The following is a 21845-nucleotide window of genomic DNA, read 5'->3' as shown; positions in this document are numbered from 1 at the left end:
CTACCCTCACGTATTTTGCACAAAACGCTTTGCGCCTTTGAGATGATTTTGAGGATAAGCTGCGCAATGTCTGTGACACCACTGCGCCTGTGCGCGAACCTGGTTGCTGCAAGTGCGCACTTAAGAGTTGGGGTCGGGCATGTCAAAAGGGTTAGCTGGCCCATTACGTCGTGCGACTCATCCACGCTAAGGACGTTGTTGAAGGGAGGAACGTGTCGTCATCGAGAACGAGGAGTACTGGGTTTATTTGCATCTACATGAAGAGTGGAGAACGTTACGTATCATCAGTCTAGCATGACTGAACTGAAACACACTGAGGAGCCGAAAAAGTCTGCTTTCGAGCGGGGGCACACACTCCAGACTACTGTCGGAAAGAAAGCAGATGAGTTCGGAGGATGCAGATGGACGCGTAGCGTAGAGGTTGTCGGGAATTTTCCGTTGGCCGAGCCAAACAAAGCGACACAGACGACACTCGCTAACATCGAGGGAAATGGCTGGGCAAACGCTTTGCCTACAGATGCAATAGGGGCGGCATCTGTATACACACTGAACCTGTACTAAGCAATAGATCGCCGGGCCCGCTTTTGGCTGCTGCTGCTGCTGCTGCTGCCCGCGGCAGCCACAGGGAACCAATTAACGGCTCCTTCCCGGCGCAGCGCACGCTGCGACCACGGCTTGAATGCGTCCCTTGCGCCAACGCTTTCGGTGAGAACCACGGGTCCCGCAGTCGTGCCCCCGACTTCGCAGTGCAAACAACCTGCGGCGTGTCTAGACGCGCCGTAAATGCCGGGCCAAGCACGCCTCACTCGGGTCACGCCCGCTGAACACCGCACCAGCGTGCAGTAATCGCCGCGGTCGACAAGTTCTCCCAATGCTGACAAAATAGCATACGTGCACGGCGCGCGCCGTATACCGACGCCTATATGGCTTTGCGTGCCTCCGCATTTCGCACAGAAAACTACACAGCCGCACGGCGCAAACATACTGCTTGTCTTTTTCTTTTTTCTTGGGCCATGCGGCAGACCACGAGGACCCTTGTGACATTAACGTCTTCTCGCTAATGGGTCTCTTACTACATCGAAGGCGAAATGCGAAAACACCCGTGTACTTAGATTTAGGTGCACGTTAAAGAACCCCAGGTGGTCGAAATGTCCGGAGTCCTCCACTACGGCGTGCCTCATAATCAGAAAGTGGTTTTGGCACGTAAAAGGAACCCCATAATTTAATTTAATTTTTTACTGCATCGAAGCACCAAGCAAGAGCAGCGTCTTTCGTCGGAAAGATTTGTGGCATGATCTTGCGAGCGCTATTCAAGAATAGCTCTGCCTGTATCTTACAGTGCGCTTAGAGCAAATGCTGAGATGCATACACTGTCCGCGCAAAGTAAGAAAAAAAGTAACTACAAAAAGAAGAGAACGCCAAGCTCACGCAGAACCTTACATAGTCATAGTCCTCCTGGATGTTGAAATGGTTTCATAGCACGCATGCATACATATATAATCTGTATAAACTCGGCTTTATTTCAGGTTGAGCAAGTACCGTATTTGCACGTAAATATCGCGGTCACAAATATAGCATAACATAACGTAGTATAACGTGTAGTGTATATATATATATATATATATATATATATATATATATATATATATATATATATATATATATATATGTGTGTGTGTATATAACGCAAAGTGATGCTGCAAGTAAATAGGAAACTACCAATAAGAGCGGATGCCCGCAGGGCACGTTAAGCACTGTTACACAGTGAACTGCTCCTCGCAAAGCACAGTGATTGGACGAGTGCATTCATAATTCACTCGTTCTTACTGCTGAGGTATTTGTCACTGTCGGCGACAACACGGCATCGTCCTCTATATGCCAACAGGTTTACTGGATAAGCAACAGTTCAGAAGTGCCCGCGGCAGGAGCGAACACGGTTACATACGCGGTAGCGATTGCGGTGGTGCCTATGGTGGCTTAGCTCACTACAGTTTGAAGCGACAGAAAAAAAAAAGAAGAATTAAAACGAAAACCGCGACATATTCGTGTCATGAACTCGAATATAACGCGAGGCGTGGTCCGAGGCCGGAAATTGCGAAAAAAAAAAAATAATAAGTCGCCGCCACTACGGCATGCCGCAGTGCGCTATACGTTTTATCTCTTGCATTAACTGCGCGGCTTCACATCCTGGCGTTTATCATTATATTTCTTAAAGTCTGCACCGATACCGCGGTGATTAATTATTCGACACGTCATCGAAACGCAAAACAAAAATAAGAAAGACTGAAAGACAGACATTGAAAAGAAATAGAGATATGAAAGAGACGGCACTTTGCAAAGCTTTATTTATAGCGGCCACCGCGCGAAACACGACACCGGGTGCGATGCGGATGCTCTCACACAGGTCGAGGCACGGAAGCGGCCGCCTACTCGCACCGCCTAATACAAACAAACCTACTTAAAAATATATTTACAAGGTTACCCAATGTGAAAGCTTACCTCCGGAGTTTAGTTACAGCAATGTTCGGTGCTCGGCTATCTAAAGGTACTGCTGTAAAAGCTGGATTAACAAAGTGCATTTCGGCGTGAGGCTTTTTTTAATTAAAAAGCCGATAGCTTTCTTTGTATCTTCCGCCCGTTTTCCTTGTCGGTGGTTGATGGTCGGACTTGACCTGCCTATACAAAAGCGCCGACGCGAAGGGCGCGTGCTTTCGTGCAACAGAGAGAGAGAGAGAGAGAGAAAGAGGGAGAGAGAGACGAAAAGTCTTCGCCCTTGGTGGTGTTAGGGTTGGCGTTGAGACCACGTGGCGAAAGGAATTTCAACCGACCATCCCACCGCTGCCACCAGTTTTTTGCGTTCTTCAGGGTAGCGTATCGTACTGCTACGCAAGAAGTAACGTCGGTCGAGCTTCGATGGGCAGGCGCCGCTACTTCTCGGCAGCAGCACGATACGCTACCCTGGAGAACGCAACAGTGGGCAGCCTCCTCAGTCCAGCCAGGAAGCCGTGGACCCGAGTCATCTCCCTTGGGCCTTAGTTTGGCCGACAAGACTAAGCTGGTCATCCACGCTGGGGGCTTGATAGCTGGGCATCCCACAGCTCTTCGAATTCGGTTAGGTCTTTGTTGCCGACAGTTCCATGTGGTCCACCTGAATTCCCACAGCGCGTGTTTAGAGCGTTTGTTACGTTGCCAAGATGCACATTCGTAGCTGTAGGTGTTGGGCGAGATCCCGTGTAGGCATAAGGTGTCTGGAACGTGACTGTCGATTTGGATTTTTTTGGAGCCTCGCAGTCGAGTTTAGGGGCGCGCTCTTCGCCGAATGCCGACTATTGCAGCTTCCTGAGATGAACGTTTAGTCCACCGGTGCCACGACTACGGATGTGCTGATTAACGGCTGTGTTCTCTACAGAATCACACAATGAAGAAAAGAAAGAGAGAAAAGCCGCTAACGAAATATCTCCACTGCAACATATATAGGTCTTCAAGTTCATTATTCCATTAATAAAGCGAATAGCTTTCGCTTGCGCCGACATTCATCGCCGATGGTTTCTGCACAATTTATTTGCGTCACATCGGACGCTAAGAAAGTGTGAACAAAAATTATGCTAATCCCACGCAATGCGGCGGTGGTGGATGCGAAGCTTGTCGACGGCTTCTATGACGTTCTCAACACTGAGACGATGTTCGTCTCACAGTGCAGGTATATTGCAAGTGCCAGTGTATGCACTAAGGAGTAAGAAACGTAACGCGTGACTTTTAAATCGTCTAGATCGCTTGCAATGACATGATCGATTGCGCCTCCCAACGGCGACGTTGGCCACTACTTTAGGGCCCAATCAAACTATGCGAACGCCATTTGTGATGTATAAACCAGCGACACTATGCGAAATGTTCGTCTCCAAACTTCTCAGCGCTAACACAGAGGCAGATCCAGTCTAGTATCCACAGATGAGGATGGGCGGGACGGGGGTGGGGGAGTTCTCTTTGCATGTTCGATACTGTCAGTCGGCAGAAACATCACTGTTTAGTGCGTCTGAGATGAGTCCAGTTTTGTTATCATTCAGCGTTCAGCGAACGTATTTTTTGTGCACTGGGTGTCTCCAAAACACGTTCCGTTTGTCCGTTCATTAGCTCAGTAATACGAGGATGTCTCCCTCCTTTAAAGCGAAAGCGGTTTCTAACAAACACGTCTAGAGGCTGCTTTGTGCTGTTAGCGATCGTTACAGCAAAAAAGAATAGGAAGAAGAACCACAGGAGACAGCAAGTAAGAAACGAACGACAGTCAGTGCTGGATAACATGCCAATGTTTGGTGCACGATGGGCTGAGGCACCCTATTTGAAAGCTCGATCCACACCGATACGATCCTCATCATCAGCCTATATTATGTCCACTGCAGGACAAATTCCTCTCAGAAACGCTCGCACATACTTCAATTTAGGTGCACGTTAGAGAATCAGAGGTGGTCAAAATGAATCCGGAGTCCTCCGTTACAGCGTGCCTCATAATCACGTGGTGGCTTTGGCCCGTAAAGTCTCAGAATTCCATTCTCTTTAAAAAAACAAATTTTCATATGACCAACGTCCTCGCGGGCAGGGACAAGATCTGATGGCTGAATCGTAAAACATCGCGCCGGGCGAGTAAATGAGAGTCTACGCAGCTTTTGAAATGATCGAATCACGATCGCAGGACTCATTCACAAAATTTCGCGTTGTCTAAGTGGCACTGTAGTTGAATACAAATGTTAAATTTCGATCAATTCTAGTCACTTGGTGTTGCGTATATGAAACTTTTTCTGACCAGAAAACTCTAATTTTTTCAGTGACAAACTGTTTATCTCGAACATGAGTTGCATCACGCTCTATCATGTTTCGCAATCGTCAAGCATATTTCACACTATTTTCTTGCAAGTAAGTCTCATTACCACTTTCTGATGTAAAAAATGCTGTCTGTTTAGATTAGCATAGGAATATTTCTGTTCAACGCACTTTCAGACTACCGGAGACTACTCGGAAGACATCCCTTTATCACCGTAGAAATAAAGATACTGTTACAAAAATGAGGAAGAAGAAAACACAAGAACACCTGTGAGCACTTTATTGCGCCTTTTAACGCCTACCCTTGATCCCCCCTTGAGCCCCCCCCGCCACCTTTTTTTTCCTAGTGTGTTAGTGCTCCAGCTGCTTACTCGGTCAAGTGCCCGGCAGCCTGAAGTTCTCAGCTTTCTCGTTTTAGTTTTAAATATCTTTGACGCGCTTACAGAACAATGTTTACTGAAAATGATCTAAGCAAAGAAGGTTGTCCCCCGTTTTTAAAGCGCTAATTCTTATCGCTTGCGGAGGCCAGCACATACTGAAGCACAAAACTACGTAACTTTGTTTTGCCCACTAATTTTGTCCGCCGTTTTATCAGATGTTCAAGAGCGCATTTTGGGATCAATGCTGCTAAAGCAGCCCGTGCATTAACGCATCGCAGCGACAACCCCGTTTCCTGAGAATGGCGGCTTTCGTGATATACTTAACGCGCTGGGCAGCAACAATATCAGAATAGCTGCGGCCGACGGAGTGGCTGACCGAACACGTAGCACGCACTGGACAGACAAACACAGCAATACAGCGCGGACGCACTAGCTGAAGGCCAGATGCTGCAGTTCATCGTCGAAAATGGACCGAAAAGTCACGAGTGCGTCGCCACAACGTAACAGCAATGGCGAGTAACCAACCGTACACGCACGTGTGCACATCGATTACTATAGCAGGCGACGCCAGGGGCAACCGACACTAAGCGTGGTGACGACCGCGAGTCCGCTCGATTTCGCAGGAAACAGAGTCCTGGAGTATTCCGTATGTACTGTTCTACAGACCTGCAGACTCGCATTTTAAAAACTCGAGCAGAGCAGGTCGGCCGACAGGGCCAAGTTGCCTTCACGTAGCAAGCGAGCGCGGTCTCTGCGCGCGGCAGCAGAGACCCTCACTTGACGTCACACGCGAGAGGGCGCCACTCAAAGATCTCGGGGCTAGCACGAATTACTCGGCCTGCCCAGCTCAACGTCTCCCTCTTAATATCAAGTAGAACATCGGCAACCCTAGTTTGCTCACTAATCAACACCACTGTCTTCCCGTCTCTCATCGTTACGGCTATCTTTCTTTTGTTGTTCTATCGCTCGTCACGCGGTCCTTTCCTTCTTAAACCTATTTTTTTTTATCCTTTAAGTTCCTGAGCCAAATGGTAGTGCTAGTAGAATGCAATAACTGTAAACTTTTATTTTCAAGGATAGTCGCAAGCTGTCGGTTCCTAATAGGCGATTAAACATCATCATCGTTAATTTCTCACGTCGAGTGCACAAGCTGGTGACACGCCAGTGCTCGCCTAGGGCGTTAAGGCAACTTATTTTGGGAAAAATTTGACCCCGCTCCTCCTCGCCTCAACATTTGCTATTTTCTTAATTCCTTCTCCTTTTATTTTATAACTTCGCAGATGTCTTGCTTGAAATGGGCTTAAGCCGTCGGACGAGAAAGGCTGCTGCGAGGTCTACTTTTCCACTCCACGTATCCGGCAAGCAGTATAAGCCTATAATAACCTTCCTGCCGTCGCAGCGTTAAGAATGAATGGATCGCGATGGCTAAGCACTTGCGAAATAGACTGCGTAGGCTCAATGTATGCCTGTCACTGGCACACCTAGACTCGCTCTGTTGGTTGCTACTTTACTGCTCGCTCGTGAGCTGCGCAGCGTGCACAATATTGAGCACCGCGGCAAAGTGGCAAAGAAGGGAAAAGTAGCTCCCATATTTCCCGCAGCCTCCCCTCGAAGCCGCTGTGCCAGAAAGGCATAAATGGTGACGCGACATACTGATTAAGTAACCGATGCAAGCGTCTGCCCAATATATGTACATTCAGGATTCTTTTACTGCTTTGTTTTAAAATAAAAACAGGTGCTGCATGCAGATGACTCGGGTGCTTAGATATAAACTGATTAGACCAATAAACACCATAAAAGAAAAATCAGGTGAAAATCGAGTCGGGCCAACGCAACATGCATTCCAGACGATCGGCTGCTGACGCAAGCGTTTGCGTTCCGGACCAGTAAGCAACCCTGACTTTTTGCCGTGAAAAGGAGCGGTATACCCCGGTGACACTATATCCGGAATGCGAGAACTGCTTAGCACGCATCAGAGAGCGATGTTACGGCAGAAATTGCCGCAGTAATCGTTGTTTTCAACACCGACAAGTTGTTCCTTTTCACATAGGCGCTCCAGGGGCGCGATCGGAGATGGTTGTTCGAAACACGCGTTCTGTTTGCGTTCAGTTTCGCCTCACGCGGTTGGCCTAAGCCGCGCCGACGGGCGCGGCTGACGACGTCTGCTGGCGACGACAGCTTCGAGCGAAAGTGCAATTAACAAAAGACTGTGCGCATTTATGGAATTTTATTTGTGAATATACAATGAAGCTGCCACTGCTTCTGAGAATACACGTTTCCATTTTCTGTTATGACCGACTGCTCTGAAAGAGGGATCAATAAAAAATTGCCTCTGTTCTGAATTTGCATACGTGCTGCAACTGCTCGCAAAGAGGTCACGGATCTGCAGCATATACTGTGCTGCGTCGGAACCTATGGCAGGTTATGCAAGCAGAGATATAGGGAGAAAAAGGGAAGGGAGGAAAGGCAGGGAGTTCTACTAAAGTTTGTTGGGAGCTCGGTTTAGCGGAGGCAATACACGTTTTGACAGCCTTGTAGCGACCGTCCGTCACTACAAGTTTGTTCAGTTTTCTATACCTGACACGTGGGGAGAACACCTTACACAGATTGAGAACAAGAGTTGGTCAGGATATGTAATGCGTAACGCGAACAAGAGATGGTCTGTTAAAATTACATAATGGGTGCCAGAGAAGGAGGCGTATAGTCGGGGCTGGCAGAGAACTAGGTGTGATCAAATTAGGAAATTTGCAGGCATAAGGTGAGGACAGCCGACACAAGACGGCTTTGACAACTGGCCAGAGATCGCTTGGTTAGGAGATTTTGTCCTGCAGTGGACAACAGGCTGATGATGATGACAACGACGAGCTGAGGGAGTGAGAGAGAGATAGAGTGAGAGAGAATACATCAGTCTACATCAATCACACGCACTACGCAAAGTGCAGCGTATCTGCAGTCCGGCATGTCGCCTTGAGACACTGAGTAGACGAGCTCGTGTGGCTGTCTGCATGGGCTGCGAGGCCCGGCTCCAAGAATGCCGATCGTCCAGTCTATACTCGCGGACAACTTTCTGTGGCTACGAAGGGAAAGCTGCGGAGGCGGAGGTTCTGCCCATGTGTTACCGCGCCAAGTGGACCGCCAGCGTTTGACAGTGGTTTTGGTTGCTAGGAAACAAGCATGCAGCGCTCAGCTAAAAGCTATTCTTGCCATCAACCTCAAGAAATCTTTTGACTATGTTAACCATGATGCTATGCTGCAAGAGCTCGAAGCTACTGGCTGCTGAACCAAGCTTTATAATTATGTATGGGACTTCCTACGGAGTCGCTCGTGCACGCTACGAGTAGGCGACATCACCTCACAACAGTATCCCTATCCGCAGAGAGGTTTCCCGCAGGGTTCAGTGATCTCGCCCACACTCTTTAATCTTGCCATGTGCTACACACGTGGCAACATCCCCGCCATCAAAAATGCAATACGCAGATGATATCACCATCTGGATCAAGACGGGTTCGCCAGGACAGATCCAAGAAACTCTCCAAAAGGCTATGAACAGGGTGCGTGAGGCTGCTCAAACCATTGGCCTTAGATGTGCGCCAGAAAAGTCTGAGTTGCTACTGGCCCACCCCAAAAAATGGCGACCGCCTACCGTACAAATTGTAAACGAAGGCGTGCCGATTTCCCAACCAAAATGTACTAAGATACTCGGTCTCCATATCCAGAAAGATGGAGGTCCCACTGCGACGGTGCAGCACCTGGTCAGACAAGGAGAACAGGCATTCCCTTTAGTGCCAGCACTAAGCTCCTCCTTGACATCGGCTGCTCTAGCGCGGTGGCGGAACTAGTCAGTATTCATCGACCGCGCCAAGAACTGCCTTTGCAGCACACGTGTCAAGGCACGCGCATCCTCCATAGCATCGGTCATCATCTATAATCTGCGCCTATTGTGGATACGCGCCTATTACCCCCGAAACAACGCGAACTCCTAACCATAGCTCCACTGCCACGCCACATGAATCCAGAACGAGGCAAGGAGAGGCGACGCCAGCGAGTAGCCTACTTCAAAAGGTACACGGGGCTCTGCTTCAGCAGTGGTGAATAACAACCTTTACTAACCATTACTAATAACAACTGTACATACGGAGGTACTCCCAGAAACAGATCCGGCCTTAGCGGAGCTGACAGCAATCGCAATCGCTATCAAACATATGCCCCTAGTAACTCAGCGTACCCAAGAATCATATTTACTGACTCCATGACGGCTTGCAGGAAATTGTAGCACAACGATCTCCAGGCCCACATTTCGAGCCCCTACAGGGTTCTTTTGAAATCATCTGGATACCTGGTTATGACGGGCTGCCGGGAAATGAGAGGTCTAATCAGCTCGCCTGCGAGACCTTGAACCAGGCACCCTACATTCCGCGACCTGCCCTGACGAAAAGCTGGGCTCCCCTGCTTCTGCGGCGTTATCAAGAGGCAAGGCGCAAGTTCCCGAAGCTCAGCAAAGCGCTCACCCGTGAACAGGGCGTACCGATTCGTCAGGCCCAGACTGAAACACTCCCTACGCCAGTGCGAATGCATCTCCTCCGCTGGCTCCTACGTGAAGATCCCCCACCCTGCAGATACTGTGGCGAACGCCCGAACGCATCCCATATCCTCTGATCCTGTGCACCACCCCCACCTCCCCTGCCTGCCCCTACAAATCTTTCCCTTAAACCCCATGCCGATGGCTGATAGACGCAACGAGCGCCAACGACTAACGGTATACCTTGCGGCGTTTATCAGTGTTGCACTGAAGAATGCCGCAAGCGAGGCTCTGGACTGAGGGCCTTTCCACCACACCAGCCAACATGAAAATAAAGTGTTTTCTCTCTTTTGGAACAGACGCTGAATCGACCTAGATTCCACGTGCGACGGTTTCGCGTTTGTCCAGACGCGGAAGGGAAAAACTGCAAAACAAGCAAACTTTTATCCATCTTTCGGCACGGAGCCACTCTACGCCATGTATCAATTTTTGAGTAATAATGACACGGTGTTCTCTATAACGTAGCCGGGATCCGCAACGGGCATTCCAGCATGCCTCGTTGCGGTCTATTAGGCCACGGCGAGGTTGCTGCATACGGAGTCCTGCACACGCTGGTCGCTAGGCTGCGGCCGCTGTCACCGTGGGCTTTTTGTTTTAGCGAAGCGAAGAATGCAATATGCGATCGTTTTGGCGACACCCTTGCTTAATGAGCTGTCACGCTTCCTCTTTCTCATGTAGCCCCCAGAGCCCCCACTTCATCATCTCGCAAGTCATTGAAAGGGAATGATATCTGACTGCACAAAAAGATGAAGAGGCAGAGATTGAGGCAAGCACAAACGTTCTCACGTGGATGAGGGCAACTGACCACGGCTTCAGAAAAACCGAAATTTTTCCACTCCCATAATCAACCCCTCTCAGTCGCTCAAAAGAAAGACCAAAAAATAGTAAAAATAAAGGATATGCGGGTTCACGCACTGTGGGAATCAATGTGCTTCCAGGTAGCACAATGCCGGCAGGGCTTGATCGGATGCTGATTAAAGGGACAATAAATGCCGCAGTTTCACCCGAAAGGTGATGTATCGATTGCGATAGCAAATTTGTAGACAGTATACAGACAGCCGTATGAACTTGGCAACATTCGCTAACTGATTTAACAAGCATGATGTCAGTGCGCACAAACAAACATGAACACACCACACTCGGTGAGCGCGGACACTCGCTGTCAAAACGCTGGTGTGAGAAAGCGCGAGCTAAATGATTGACCAGCGAGCTAAATGATTGACGTGCTGTCTACCGCTTCAAAGCTAGAGCGGCGAAAACACAGCGCGCACAAAGGTATCAGCCGTTTTCAGATCCCTTTCAAGATACGGCGCGCGCGACCGTGCAAAGTACGCACTTGTTGACAGAGTCAAAGCCGACTCCCCACCCTCCCGCGCTGCCTCCCCGCTTTCGTCCCTTCGGCGCGCAAGATTGAGCCGCGATCGTCAGTTCCCCTTGCGCCCCTTCGCGAAATACGCAGTGGCTGCCGGAGTACAACGCGTTCCCCTCCCTACCTCTCATCCCCACATGGCCCTTTTGCGCGACGGAACACGGCGCGTTTGTTCCCCACTTTCTCCCTTCGCGCGCGCCAGATTTAGCCACGATCGTCGGCTTCCCACGCGTGCTTTCACTCGCACATACAGCATACGTCGCGTGGCGACGCTGTTGTCATCCTTGGACTTTATACGGAACCTCACGGCGACGCTGACGGCAGAAATGCGCCTGGAGTGGCCATATAATCGCTATCGTAATAAAAGGAAAACATTGAGTAGGCTAGAACGACAGAGTATTCGACCAGAAGTCTATCACCGTTTTATGTGAGCCAATACAGCACTTTGTTGCGTAGAACATTGCCGCCGAAGGTCCCGCTGCTGCTCCTCAATATGAACCGCCCGCGCCAAAACGAACGATTTGACGTAATCGCCACATCACAGCCTTCTATACCACTGTTATGCCATTTAGAAACTCTTTGGTGATTTGCTTGCGTGAGTGGCTGAAGCTCTGCGGCTCCGCTTGGGTTCAGGTTACCGTATAATGTCACTGTAGTGTCGGCGGCCGGAGCCGCAGAGGCGGTGCTGGCAGCTCAGCTGTTCTGAACAGAGAAAGTATGCAGTTCGCAGTGGCGGGGCATAGTAACCGCTATCTGTGAATCAGCCATGCTGACGTCACATGAGAGAGTATCACAGTCCACAAAAGGTGGCGTCGATCCTACTTTCAATTTTCGTCTCTTTCTTGCTTCAAAGATATGTTTTTGTTGCGAATGACGAAATCATTATGACAAAAGCGTAATCTCTCAATTTTGCCCGACTTAACATTATTCCTTAGTGCCCTTTTAAAGGAAAAAAAAGGAGAGGAGTAAAAAGGGGGAGTGGGCGTCGCCCAAGCATTAGACAGCACATTTGCTAAAGCAGCTAGCTACACCGCGGCTTCGAGGTATTTGTCTCGAGCGCAGGTCAGGACCTCCTTTTCCCAATATGGCAGCAGCACTGGCCGTGTCTTGACATTTCAGTACATCAATACGTCAGCAGACCAATGCTGTGTCTTCCACAAGGGCGACTTGCTTCAGACGACGAGACGTATAAACAAAGGCCTATTACTACCATCAATACCATGCATAAAATATTATGTCCGCGCTAAAATTTATAGAGACGGACTACAAAACTGAGAACACGCAGGCCTCCGAATGCAGAGGCGTAAACACCACACCCACACAAGACGAAGCCAAGCAGTGCGCTCTGCGTCGTATAAGGTACACACAGCAATATCAGATTGGAGTGGGTTGCAATCCGGCTCAAAAGCACATTCGTTTCCAAAGTGCATGGAGCAATGGGAAGCCTGATCAGCGACACGAAATGAAACGAACGAATGAAGAAAGTTCACAGGAACAAGAACGCGTATGCGTATGTGCGGGGCTTCACGGGACACTATTGCATTAGAAAACGGAGCGCATACGCGAATGCGCACGCCGCCAAATTTCGCTGCAAGGAGCCGAGAAAAGCAAGAGATGAAAGGCTAACGGAAGAGCGCACGCAGCGACAAAGCCTGTGCTATGAAGAACAGAGCTACTGAAGAACAGAGCAATATTGTCGCACATAGCGTATGCATGGAAGTCGTGAGATGGCAAAGTAAAGAAGGAAAAAAGAAATCTGTTCTGAGGGTTGCAATCGCCTGCAAGCGCGGCTTTTCATCTTGGCGGCAGATGTCCTAGATGCGCTCTCAGGTCAAAAACACAGCGCCTCGGCTGCTACGTCGTTTGCCCTAACGAGAGAAACTATAGTGTAGCGCCTCACGCTGTGTAAGCGGCTCGTGCGTGTTCCGACTTTCTTTCTCGCCATAAAAGCCATATGATGCGCACTATAAGGCCAACCTACTCCGAACATGCAGGAAAGACGCCTGCTCATTATAAAAATGACTGTTTTTTTTTTTAGGGCTGTGCGAATAGCGATTTTTGAGACCGAATCCAATACAAATCGAACAGTGCCAGTAGCTTATCGAATCTAGTAGCGAATACATTTCCAACAGATTTCGAATAATGAACAGCCGTTTACATAATTATTAACAAATATTAACAAACGATGTTCACATCCCACTATAGTTAAAGTTAGCAGGTTGCTGTTGCTACATAGTACGTTATGAAGTGTTGTTTACTAAGAAGCAAAAATAGAGCATTAGAAGAATAGTTTCTTTGCATGTACATGGCAATTCAGAGAGAGCGAATGCCCACAGTAGTCTGTAAAGTATGGCTATCCACCGCAGCAGCGTATAGTCTGATGTACTACCTATGTCTGCACTATGCTCGCGGGGCTGAAGATTTACCGTAGTTCTCCAATTTTGTCTTCATTTGGGCGCAGTTGACGTTTCGACGTATTCGAAAAATATTCGTGTTTACGAACAGCGACTGTTCAATTCGAAGACCGAATCGAATAGGCCACTATTTAATTCGTTATTCGAAAGTTTCGAATATTCGCAGACCCCTAATTTTTCTTTATTGCGGATCGTAGAGGGAATGTTGAATCAAAGGTTCTTCAAGGATGTCTCAACAGTTCTTGAACTTATACGAGAATTATAAAAGACATTCGTCGTATAAAAGATATTGTCGTTGAACATTTCTTGAAAAATGGGTGATTCACTACGTTACGTTGGCCTATTGCTGTGTAATTATTGAACGTCAGTGTATAATATATATGTGTGTGAACGAGAAGCAAAGCCAAATTCAGGGGCTCGTTTTCTTTTTTGTTACAGCCACGCGATATCAACAGGCAATGAAGCCAAGGAAAGCGTAGTGGAAGCGTCCACTCTACCACCACGGCCGACGTAGAGCGCCGGTACCTGATGACCAGCGCCCCTGGTGTGCGTGCTGTCTCCAGCCCGCTGCCCCTAACTCAAACCGCCCCACCGACTAGCCCGTCGGACGCCACAGTGAAAGCTTATAGGTAACCTCCTCAATAACCGCAGTAACGCATCCCAGTAACCTCCGCCGTATATATCCGAGTGTTACGATCATAGCATCAAAAAAGTTTACCCATCCAACTCTATAAAGAAACCTTCGGTCTAGCATAATACTAGTCCGTAAAGTGCCCTGAGGTAGTCAGGCATGCATGTACTACCGAGCACATGTGCCGATAACTGAGATGCCGTATACAATCAAAGTATCAAGTTGCTCAGCGCGTTAACACAGCACCTGCCTACGAAAGTCGATCCAACTGTATACTTCATGCCTCCCGCGCAACGAGCTAGCTTGCGTATTAAAAAAAAACGAAAAACAAAGAAACAAGAAAAAAAAAAAACGCGCTATGTCACTGTGGTTATCTATCTTTGTTATATTCGTACTCTCGCTTCCTCTACCTCTCGCTGTTACGAGTAAGTTTCACCCAATTTACTGGCAAGAGAATGAGTAGAAATGTATTGCAGGCTTTTTAGCGCCTACTTTGTATGAATGCGCGCGGCCCCTTAGTGAATACGAGCAGCACCAGGGCGTGCAAGTGAGCGAAAATGAATGCACTTTCAACTGTCAATCAACAGATATTGTAGTGCAATAGAAGTTCAACTACATTTAAGTGGCTGACTTTAAAGAGATCTCAATGTCATCTCAACAAAAGCATAACGTGATTTCAATGCTGTCTCAATGGTGGCTCAACAAATATTCAACATAGAATAGCACGTACAATGGACTTCCCAATAAATTTTTGGTGGTCAATATTCAATGGGTCTTCAACACTTGCCTAAATGATATTACAACAAACGTAAAATGTGTTGTCAATACTACTAGTCAACATCTGACAAATTATATTTCAATATTTTCTCAATAGTTTTGATAGTACATATATTAATATAATATGCCACGGGACCATGGCAGAAGACAATGGCACGAGACAGGGCCCGACGCCGGCCCACGTTTGTTAGACGAAAGCAATTCTCCGAAACCATAGAGTTTCATAGTATTAGAAGGAACTGTGGCGCTTGTGTCTACTGCAGCTGCAAGCAGGGCGGTTCAGCCAGAATGTGAATGGTGGTTAGTACATGGGTTTGCATAAACTTCGCCCTTATGGCTTCGAACGGCTTCGTGACTAAGCAAACTGGTCACCTGAATAGAAGTACTGCATAATAAATAATTAGAAAGTCGTTATTAAAATTGTCCGAAAGCAGGAGTAGAACACATGACCTCTAGCACAGAAGCCCGATATTGAAACCACTACGCCACGGACGCATAGCCATGCGGAACGACTGCAATTAGCAGCGATTATACGCGTTCGCAGAGTCTTAATGCCTTTTGCGTAAAAAAAAGTATAGACTGCTTTGAAAGTTAGGACTGGCGGGTCATCAGGATAAAGCGTAACAAACGAAGCCACAAGAACGCCTGAATAGACAATCACGAAGATCACACAAAGCCATGCACTAACCATCATTCCTATGGTGGCTGATCGATCGCAGCGCGAGAGTTCTTTCTAGTAGTAGTAGTATTTTAGTAGCGAACTCTATGCCCAATACAGGCAGAAGACAACGCGACGACTATCTATCTGCAGTGCGCGCTCGCGAAGTTCCAACACCGGCGATTTATTACTTCACTGAAGGTAAGCCCATAAGCGAGTAGAGGGCCGGATAGCAGGAAGTATGGCAACGATCGTAAAATACATAAACACAATAAATAAATCAAATAAATCTTATCGTTGGGCTTTTCGCGGGAGTGGAAAGGCTGCAACAGTTATCTAGGAGCCCAGAGACCGGGTTAAGTATTAAGGAATACGTCCAGAAAGATTGGCGGGTCGACTCCTGATATTTGAAGCCTGCAAGACCACAACGACGCCAACGCGGTTGTTTGTGCCTCTTGTATTCGAAGTATAAGCACAGTGGTTCGTCCTCCTGACACGCGCGCGAGCGTATTAAGTTCCGTGAAGAATTAACCATAGTCCGTGGCATCGCATTCCTAACTCCCAAGCCATCTCGATTCACAAGTATGCGCGCCATTCCTTGGTCTCTTTCCTAGATATTTTGTGTGAAGCTCTTATGGCCAGTGACGCCACATTTCAGCCTCGGACGTGGAAGCACCTTCTGTACACTTCCAAATAAAAGAAAAGGATTGAAGTAGCGATGTGAAGCTCGTCATCTATCGGAAAATTCGCTAAATAGTTACACAGTTAATATATGCCCGTCTCATTTGGTTCGCTATACACCAAATTTCATAGCAAACTTCTACCAAACTTCATAGCAAACAGCCTTGCGTGCTCTGAGTGCGGCGTCATCTAGAACTCCCCGACACTTCCGCTCACAAGTATTTTATAGAAACTATCGCATGTGTCCCTCCGTTGAAATAAGATTACGGGGTTTAACGTTTAATGACCACAGTGTTTCTACTGTAGATATATCAGCCATACTTTAAAGAAAAATCGGCTCTGCCGAACACACGTAGGGAAATATGTTGCCACATGAAGGACCATGTTCAGGCCTGACTAATGCAACTGTCAAACTAAAAGCGGTGTTTAATACAACCTATAATGTAATACTATGCCTCGAAGTATTCCCTAAATGTGACTTTTTTTCTTCTCCTTTTCATGCGTGTGTTAGTTTTTCATGACTTATGCTACTCACTGCAATCGGCAAGCTTGGACGCATACGCAATGAAAAAATTCCTGCAAGATTCAGGGAAACTGGGGCAACCGTCAGGGAGTTGTAAATTTTTAAAAACATTTCTTGTGCTGCAGAAGGATAACACTACAGTTGGTCGTAATACTGCACGGGAGCTTGCATTCCTGTAGTAGGGAAGAGGTGGGACGAACGGAACAATTTTTTTTATTTTAATTATTTGCTTAGTCTATTCGTCGCGTAGATGCAAGTTGAACCGCTTTAAACTTACAACAGACATTTGGCCACAATAACACAGGAACTCTTTCTTCGAGGACGTTTCGGAAGGTCTACACAAAAGAAAAAAAAATGCAGACAACAAAACGTGTCCTACTCCCCCTTTTCTACTCGGAGGAATGGGACGTCCCGCTAGATGAATGTGACAATTTTACATACCGTCTTAAAGTTTGTCTGCACGACCTTGTACGGGGGGAAGACAGCACTGAACTCAAAGACCTGAGTCTTTCGGCTTCTCTTGCCACTTTCCGCTCAGACAGCTTTCGCACGACATATTTGCTTGAAACAGAACTATATGCGTCCGGACGAGGAGAAAAGGAGAATGCCAACGTTTCTTCATTTCCTTTTGTGACCTGTCACAACTATATCAAAGCCATCAGTGATTGTGACCTTGTCCTTAAAAAACGATGACTGACCTTTCGCTGAAAAATGGTACGTTCTAAATCTAACAAAATGTTTTTCTTTCTTTTTTTTTCAACATTTAGCGGGGAGCCCTTCGAAAGTCGATTGCTGGCAGGCTTCGCGGCTCATAGTCAGGGAGTGTCAAATCCCTCACCTGCTCAATATCTTTCGTTACCAAGGAAATTTAGCTTGTCACTCCCCGTGCTAGCTATCTCTCGAGCGTCCGCGCGTTCACTTACCACGCCTTTGCTTGCCGCGATTTCTGTCTGGGCCAGTTCGCTTATCCCCTAGTATGCGTGCCTACATGGCGTAATTTCGTTCCTGAAACATTTAGGTGAGAGTTTTACAATGTGCAAGAATAAATTATCCATTTACATACAAAGTAAATCTTCGATTAAAATAGCAACCAACGCATGTAGAACAGTTAGGGGGAGGTGGGGGAAGGCGTCGCGCTCCTCCCTCCATCGCGCGGTCCCGCTCCTTCCAAGGACACAGGACCGAGCGACATCATTTTTCACGCGGAAGAACCGCTGAATCAGCTCCAGAGCACAACGGCAGAAAACGCTCCAGTGGCGCAAGCTTTGAAGAATTTTGTTCCTTTGCACATATGCCCTACTGTTTTGGTATCAGAATTAACGGTACCAACAAAACTCCTATAGTAACCTACGTTGAGCAGTCGGAAAGGCGATGATATTCCCTTCACTCGCACTTCTCCGCCGACGAAGCGGCGGAAAACTACAACAGAAACTGTATGTAGTACGTTGGCGTAATACAGGGTGATCATTTTGAAATTTTATGGAACGTTTAAAAATCGCCCGTGGAATACGTATGGCATAATTCTTGTCCTTCAGCTGGATTATTTAAGAGGCGGACATTACTAGCACGAGAAATCGGAAACACATATTCAACTAATTTACAGAAAATCGTCAGCAATTAACTTATTAATTACTGTAAGCCACATACAGCAATTTACGAAGTGTAGCCAGTGAGCTTGCAAGACGTACATCGGTGACATGGTTTCCTAAACTGCGTAGCTCAAATGGTGTCCAAATATTTGAACTGTTCCCCTAATCCATCCTCAAGCTGGCTATGAGGGACGCTTTAGTGAAGTGATTATGATCGCCTAAGGCACTCTAACGTGCACCCAAAGTAGGCTACACGAGCGCTTTCGAATGCGGCACTCATCTGAGTGCGGCTACCGCGGCTAGAAATAGAAGCCACGATCTCGCGCTACCTATGCCCTCATCGAAATGTATGGGCTCTCGGATTTCTTGCCTGACGTCACCGCTCAAAGTGCGCAGGCCGTCTGTCATGTAAGAGAAGTTGGCTTTCTGCTGCGCTTGACTCTAAAAAAAAATTATTTCAGGCGATGAACTCCTTCCTGTGCCCAGTCGAGGCGGATAGAGATGGAAAGATAAGAAGAATAGATACATATATGTTTTCGCAGGTCGGTGAAAAAATCAAAGCGTCACGGGCAGTGGCCGCTCGCGATAAGTCAGCGCATACAGCTATTCATGTAATCTGCATGTCAGAACAGGCGGTTTCGCAAGCGTCTGTATTCAAATATTGACATCGGGGCCTGCCTTAGGTTCGAAATGCTATAACATAGAATCCAGGCGACGTTCCCTCATGTATAAGAGGGGAGCGATTATGGTGAGGGCACGTACGTACACCCATGCTCGGGTGGCCGTCCAAACATATGTGCGGTAGACAGACGGAACGGGGATAATAATTACCCGGTACACGATCAGCAATCGAAAGTCGGAACGTCCAAACGAGGTTGTAAGTAAGCGGGACCGCAGAGATCCGCCGCATGAGAAATCTTAAGAGGCACACTGCACTTTACGAGTCGAATAGCCTAAACTGCACTCCAAAGGACGCGCTTTATGGTCGTGCTTTGATCTACGCTTAAAAGCTGTAGCACGTACAAAGCTCAATCCGCGGCGCAAGCACTCCGCAGACTCGCGGCTTGTATTAAACGTACGCTTTGAAGTTCCGACACGCAAGTTCAACGCCTACTGTTACAGTTGGATTGCCACACAATCGACAAAGCGAAAGTTCCTGGAGCGTGAGAGTCAAGGAGTTCGGCATACTACGACGGCAGTGTATATCTGCCCGTTATGTTCAGCGATTCTAGTTTGCACAGCGCTCGGCGCTTCAACTCCCCGTTTTAAGTATGATGTCTATCTACAGCAACGTGTTCAACTCCACTTAGCGTTAGGAATGCTGGGAGAGTTAGCCATGTCGTTTTAAAATTGAAGTGCATGCAGACTTGAACACGCGAGGAGCCGAAATAAAGAGAAATAAAATATAAGAACACAACTAGCTCAGCTGGTGAACTAAAGAAAATGGACCAGTGCCTCTATATCCCGACAGTCTGTGGCGACGAGCTTCCGAACAGTTTTGACAAGCCCGAGCACAGCGAACACGACTATTCCATCACCAAAACTGTCACGCATACTGCAACACCAGCGTCACACTTCAGCCAATTGAGACAGCGCTCGATAAAGCCAACACACGAAAAGAAAGAACGAAAGACTAAGCTCGACGTCTGAGTTGTCATTGAAATCGCATGGACCCGTACAACCATTTTTTCTGTTCGAATAAAATTATAGAATCAGCTGGCACTTGGCGCGAAGTTGACAGCGCGAGACTACACGTTTACCACGCGACTTTCGTTGGATCCGTGGGTGAAACCTTTTCACCACTAAGATCTCGGAAAACGTGTAGAAACGGGTCACGGCAGAGACCGGAAGGAGGAGAGGGGGGGAGGGGGTAGTGAGCACTAGGTGGACACTTGCAGACTACCTCCCCAGGAAGGCAGAGAAACGCCGGCGAGGCTACTGCCACAGTCGACAGTTTGGCAGTTGTTCTCATTTAGTAAAGAATACGTTTGCCCGCTAACATTAAGAAACTTCACTTTCGCGTAGTGCGTGAAAAAAAAAAAAGTTATATTTTTTTCACACAAGCGGTGCCAAGCTCCTGTAGAAATATTAAGGCGCGCGCGAGAAAACGGAAACAACATACAAATCGACAATAAGGGCGCCATGAGATATATGCCCGCACCGTGGATATGCGTGTTCTTTGTCTTCGCTTTTTTTTCGAGCCCTAATCCTGCTGCCGTTATGTCTGACCAACTTTATCGCTCAAACAAAAGTTCTAGGACGAGCCCACATCAAATAGACCCCGCTGTCGCCGCTAGCTGTCGGACAAGCAGCCAAACACGTCCCTCGATTATGCAGCCTCGTTTGTTGACGATAAACGGATACATTAAATCGCCTGCCTAAAGACACCCGAGAACGTCCGGAGGCGACAGCAGGCACATCTTTCGTGAAAGGACAACTCTCTCGTTGTTTCTCGGTGAGGAGGAGGAGGATGCATGGTGTTAGGTAAAATACAGATCTAGCCTCGCAGGGACACGTCAGTGATTACTCGACTATAGCGTCTCCCTTTAACGAGCACGCATGGAGCTAAACGTGCCACGACGTTGAGCATGTCAAGTACCAGAAACTGCTCGAAATGCAGGCATTGTTGGGCTAGCTAGTTAGTTTGTCATGGCTCGACACTATGATCGTCGTCTTGATGACTCCTCCTTACTTTTCGTGTTTACTGGCGACATTCGCAAGGTATCGCTAACGCTGCTAGACAAGTTGAGACGGCGACACGAAGCGAATGTTGGATGCTACCACTCAACCTAGCTCACGCTAGACGCACTGAGAATTCCTATTACGTAAAGTCCCAAGGAAAAGTTAGGAGACCACGGCATCAGCAAAAATAAAGAAAGAGACATATTCAAGCGCAGATCGGCGGCTTCGAATTGGTTTAATACATTGGATTGGTAAAAGAAGCGCACATAGGCGTGCGCTCTTGATTTCAGCCGGAATGCCCAGGTTGCGAAAAATAAAAAATAAAAATATCGCGGCTCCTTTGGTCCACAAACTTTCAGTCGCGACTGTACATCTGTGACAGAAACTAAACGGACCTGTGGTTATGCGAAGAAAAAGTAAGACGAATGTCTTGGCCACCCAGGTTTACAACCTGACACAGATGAATGCGCTCCGATGTTACCAATGTCAAGTCTGAACATGCCAATTGCATCGACTTTCTTTTTTTTTCGTAAAATCTATGGTTCACATACCTCTGATCACGGTCGTACATTAAGTGATCGCTGATTTGTGACGTTTAATAAGCAACACTAAACATAACCAATGTAGCGCGTCCCGATTTCAGCCGTATATTGCGCAAAGCAATAAAAGAAAGCTCAAGAAAAATAAAGATAACGAAATATATGAAAAAGAAACATCCCAAACAGGAGCAGGAAGGAGCAGCATACA

General features: G+C 47.5%; 1 protein-coding gene across 2 annotated transcripts in view; it reads right to left on the bottom strand.

Moving 5' to 3' along the window:
• Positions 1 to 21845, bottom strand: part of LOC126531152 (uncharacterized) — a 143940-nt gene that overhangs the window by 3054 nt on the left and 119041 nt on the right. The window lies entirely within an intron of this gene.

The sequence above is a fragment of the Dermacentor andersoni genome, chromosome 5 (assembly GCF_023375885.2).
Source record: "Dermacentor andersoni chromosome 5, qqDerAnde1_hic_scaffold, whole genome shotgun sequence".
Lineage (NCBI taxonomy): Eukaryota > Metazoa > Arthropoda > Arachnida > Ixodida > Ixodidae > Dermacentor > Dermacentor andersoni.
Note: the sequence above shows the minus strand (reverse complement) of the source record. Positions and strands in the feature narration are given on the sequence as shown.